Source organism: Papaver somniferum, chromosome 3 (genome assembly GCF_003573695.1).
Source record: "Papaver somniferum cultivar HN1 chromosome 3, ASM357369v1, whole genome shotgun sequence".
NCBI lineage: Eukaryota > Viridiplantae > Streptophyta > Magnoliopsida > Ranunculales > Papaveraceae > Papaver > Papaver somniferum.
The window spans coordinates 191,768,880-191,774,677 of NC_039360.1; positions in this window are offsets into that span (position 1 = coordinate 191,768,880).

Here is a 5,798-nt window from a genome sequence, read left to right on the forward strand (position 1 = left end):
TCGAAATAACTTGAATTGCCAATATAGTGTATCCAATAATACCCTTGAGAATGAACATAGTTGTAGATGGGATAAAACGATTTGCTGGTTTTTAAGGAATTGAGGAGACGACCGTACGGAGGAGACTCCTCGAACCGAGCGAAATGTTAAACCTCACACAGATGCACCGCTGCAAAGGGGGTGCTTTAAATTCGAGAGATCAATCTGTAGTACTCCGTCCTAAATCAAGACAATGACCGTTCCAGAGTAAATTCGGTCACAAGAGAGGATGGGTTGATTTGTAGAAGGGAAGCTAAGAAATGTGTGGAATCAATGGTAATCAAAGATTGTGGTTGTGTGAATTCCGAATACGATAAGCTCTGAGTGATTAAAATTGCTCAATTGAGAGTAGTTGCTCAATTGATGAGTTGATGATCTCGTGTTGTCGATGAGACGTGAGATTGATGATACTGATGATGCTTCAATCATGATTCAGAGACTTATTTATATTGCTGGAATTGTAGACACCATGATTCCATGAAGTGTGACAGTTGATGGAATCAAGGAGTGGGGAAGTGGAGATCGTGTTTGAAACCAGTTGCTCAACGTGTGGAGACTTGGTCGATTTCCACCCACTACCTCGTGAATTCCTTCAACTGATTGCATGACTTGCTCACATTCCATCGTGTATTTTAACACACATGACGTAGACCGCCAGACCAAAACCCTAAGTCATATCCTCCCAAGTGACACGATTGACGTCTCGTGGTTTGTTAGTCAATTGATGACTTCGTGGTTTGATGGGACAATGAGTCCATGTAGTCGTTGAGTTGAACATGATGTTCTGAAACTCGTGAATTGAACATGTCATGAGACAGAGGTATAGTTCTTATGATGAAGTGAGCAAGTATTGCTCATTCGATGGATCATTGAATATTGATTGTTGAACCAATATTCCTTGGTTTGAACAAATATTTATCATCTGAGCAAGTGTTTCTCATGTGATGAATTGTTGAATATTTGGTCGTCTGAGCATGTGTTGCTCGTACGATGGATTATTGGCAGCATACCAAAAATATTAATTAGAATACTGGTCGTTGAGCCGAGCATAATTAATAAAATTAATGACCATGAGGTCGTCATAAAATTATTAAGGTTAGAATCTACAATGATGATCCTTGGATTCAGAAACCCTAATTTGATCAATTGATGATCAATTCATGGTTCGTCAGAATTTCAACCATGGGACGGAGGAGGGAGCGATTACATGGGACCGTGGGTCAACCATGTAGTTTCCATATGCTCACGTGAGCAAATACGAAGAACTCCTGAAGAGTTGACGATTTGTTGGTGAAAGTATGATTAAATGCTGGTTTAATCATTTATTCCAAAACGCTCGTCTGAGCCTTAGGTGAGAAAGCCTAATTAATTATGACGAGGTGAGGGACCGACCATGGAGTCATGAAACCGACCCTGGGTTGTCCCTTGACCGCCTGACGATCACTTCATGAAAATCCAAAGTGTTTGGGAGAGTTTTGGACCTAATACGAGCAATTGTGCAAATTAGGTCAAAACTGTGAAAATTGATGGGACCGGCTTCCGTGATCCAAAAAGCCAATCTTGGTCGGTCAAGATAGCGCGCTCGTGTCCCCAAGGCGTCCGCGTCTCAGTCCTGAGAATTTTGATATTTTCTGGCGTGCAATTGAGCATCCATTCGAGAAAATATGCCAAAATTAGGGTTTCGACGAAACTGAGGAAAACACCAGGAGATGATGAAAAATAATTATAAAATAAGGAATGAGGAGGCGTGGGACCGCCGTGGTCAAGGCATGGTCGGCCGGCCGTGACCATGGTCCCGTGGTGCCTTTTCCTTAATTTTATAATATTTTGATGATTTTATGAAAAATTCATGAATTTTGAGAAATTTGATGAATTTTGGGAGTTTCCATGAATTGAAGGAGTTTTCATGAGTTCAAGGAAGCAAAAAATATTAAAATAATAAAACAAGGGTGTGTGGGACCGTGGAAGGCATGGACGGCCCGCTAGGGCCCGGTCCCACGAGTTTCCCTAATTTTATAATGATTTTATGAAAAATTCATGAATTTTGAGAAATTTGATGAATTTAGGGAGTTTCCATGAATTGAAGGAGTTTTCATGAGTTCAAGGAAGCAAAAAATATTAAAATAATAAAAAACAAGGGCGTGTGGGACCGTGGAAGGCATGGCCGGCCGGTTAGGGCCCGGTCCCACGAGTTTTCCTAATTTTTTTAATATTTTTAGGTATTTTGATGATTTGATGGAATTTTTCCTAACTTGAGAGAAATACCATGAAATCAAGGAATTTGATGAAATTCAAGGAAAACTAATAATAAAAAAAGGGGCGTGTGGGACCGGCTAGGGCATGGCCGACCGGCCAAGTCCCGGTCCCAAAAGTTTTCACAATTTATTTTACTTTATTATTATTTGATGATTTGTGCTAAAATACCATGAAATCAAGGAGTTTTTCATGAAATTAGAGAAATAATAATAATAATAAAAAAATAATAAGGAACCGTGGGTGTGGGGCCGGTTGGGACTAAGACATGGCTGGTTGGCCAATGGTCACTCCCCACACTCCTTTCCTTAATTTTATATTATTTTTTATGGATTTATGGAAGTACCATGAAACCGAGGAGTTTCCTCAAGACGAAGGAGATTTGATAAAATGAGAGAATTTTCATCAAATCATGGAGAATAATAAAAATGCATTAAAATATAAAACTGGCGTGGGATTGACCATGACACGGTCGGTCGGTCGTGTGTCCGTGCTCCCAACACCCTGGTCAATATTTTTAATTATTTATTATTTTCTTCTCTATTTTGCATAGGTTCATCGTTTCGTTGTATTTTTGAAATACTCGTTTGTGCGGTGACTGTTAGTGTATCATCGTTGAATACACCTTCACCATTTGAATCGGGGCTTACTTAGAGGTAGCTCAGACGCCCGGTTGTTGATTATTTATTACTAATTGTGGAATTCAGTGGAGAATAATTCATAAAACTGAGTAATAAGATGTTTATTATTAATTCATAGGATCAGCTGAGGATTCAACTACGAATTCAGAATAATAAAGTGAGCATTACCATTCCATGGGATCATAGATTCAACCATAGAATCAGAGTAATTAAGGTTTATCTATTACCAGTTGTGGATTCGATCATGAAATCGGAGTAATGAGATAATATAGTTATTGCTATTCTATGAGATCAAGCTGTGGATTCGATCATAGAATCAGAACAATTGTTATTTTCATTCCATGGGACCAGTTGTGGATTCGACCATGGAATAACAGCGATTGTAATTAGGAATAATTAATTTTGTGGCTCTATACTAGCAGAGTAAGCTGTCTACGAGCATTAATTATCCTGATACGAGCTTGACGGTAAGTCATATCCTTTATATAGTCAGGGTAAACTTGTTGTTTGTTCCTGAAGACGTTATCGCTCTATACAAGTAGAGAAAGCTGTCTAGGATCCATCCATCTCGTGATGCTATATAGAAATAATCACTGAAAGTATTAAGTATTCATGATATATGCCGTTGTCCAGTCGTGAGACTACATATCTACATGTACTCTGAGAGAAAGTACTCTCCGTTGAGAATTCGATGAGAGACACGTGTCTCGATACTCACCTCTGATTGCTGAATCAGAGCTTCGTATAATTATGAGTTTACGAATTTAGCCTTTGTCAAAAATCCACCATCTACATTAAGTCCCCTTCTTACTGAGGAAAGCTGTGTTCCTCAGTCAGCATTAAATGGTGATTTTCCGGCCATAAATAATAATACCAGTAATTGAACTTAGTCGTAAGTTGAGACGTTACCGGATTTAAAGAGCATGAGCAAACCACGATTTTATGAAGGCTTCAATGTCATGATTGGAGCGTCTTTTGATGAGCATAAATTGGTGTTGAAACGCTGGTTTGGACGACGAGTTCGTGGTCGGTTAGGATTCGCGGGTCGGGCCCAATAAGGAAATCCTTAGAAAATTAGGTTTTGGAAATAAAATTGATATAAAAGGGATTAATCCTCTTTTTTTTTATTATTTTCCTCACACACAACCAGCACCTTCATCACCTTCACGCCAGGGAAGGAGAGTTTTCCCGCCGGAGCCGCCAGCCGCCACCGATCGCCGGCGACGTCCGACCCTCGTCCGGCCGAATTCCTGCCGCCGCACGTTAGGTAATTTTTTTTTTCGTTTGCTGATGTTTATGATACCCATGAGTTGTTCATGTTTTTATCATGATGAAGTTATATACATGTGTGTATATTAGTGTGAGTTTTATGAAAAAACCCTCGTTTTTGAAAATGTATGTTCGTTCGATCGTTAGTTTTGCAAACTAACTATAATCCCTGATTTAGGAGAGATTTTTTTTAGTATATGAACCTAGGTTCAGTAATAAAACTTAGTTTATGAGTTTTCATGTGTACCAAGGTTTTATCATAAAAGAAGTGAATTTTCATGAAATCGGAATAATCCTTCGTTTTAAAGACAAATAACGATGACACGAAGGAAAATATGTATGATGAGCTTGTGTCCAGTGATAAAATTTTGATTATGAGATTTCATGTAAATACAAAACTTTATCATATGTATGAGATGTGAGCTTTCACAATATTTTTTGAAATAAACCTTCGTTTTAAAGACAAATAATGACGATACGAAGGAAAAATAGTTTATATATATATATATATATATATATATATATATATATATATATGCAGCCGTGACATATATTGTGTAAAATATGATGGTATATTTTATTTGCATGATTTTTTTTTCATTAGATAAAATTCTTGAGAATTTATGTAAGCAATGTTGCATTAATTGCTGTTTTTTCGAAAAATCAGAGGGTTTTGAGGAACCTTCGAAGATAGACAATATATTTATGATGAAATATTTTATTGTTGTAAACTTCATAGGTCAGTCTTGTGAATGTTCACATTATGAAAATTGTGTCTGTGATTTTATGAAAAATCAGTTTTGAAATTAATAAAGTTTCGTTCGTTTTTTGCAGTTTTCGAAGAGACGAACAATTTTGAGGTGTTAACTCTAGCATTACTATCACTATTGTTAGTGGAAGTATAAAAGTTAAGAGTTAAGAGTTACCATTTTTTTGCTGATGTTGGTTTGTTTACATAGTAGTAATCTTTGATCTTCCGGTTCCAGAAAATGTCGACCAACAATAACAGCAATTACGATTACTGGTATTCCTATTCTTCCTCTAGCTCTTCTGATGAGGATTCCGATGCTAGCGAAATCAAAGGCTAGGGTTACCCAGGAAGGGGCGAGGCCTAATGTTCCTTTTGGTGAGCGAAGAGTCTCTTTTGCTGAACTCGAAAAGAAAAGAGCTGAAGACAAAAAGGAGGATGCCCGTCAACGTGAAAAAGATCGCACCCGGCATAAGAGACAGAGGGTTGAGGAGAAGCGTCAATTCTTGGATGGGGTGCCTTCTGATTCTGATGCTGATGCTTCTGAAGGAGAGATAACATGGGAACCATCCGAGCGTTATATTAAGCCTGGTCGATATGAAAGAGAGCATCAAAGGACGATGAAGAAAATTGAAGCTGAAGCTGCAGCAGAAGATAACTCGGAATCAGATGATGATGTTATCTTCCGTCCACCGGACTTCACCAATGATTCTGACAGTGACTCTGAAGAAGATGATTCCGAGAAGGACAGTGATGATGAAGCTGACAATTCGGATGAGTCCGACGAGTAGTTTTACTTCCATCTCCTTTAGACGTTAGAGCATTCCCTTTTAGTCTTCATAGTGGAT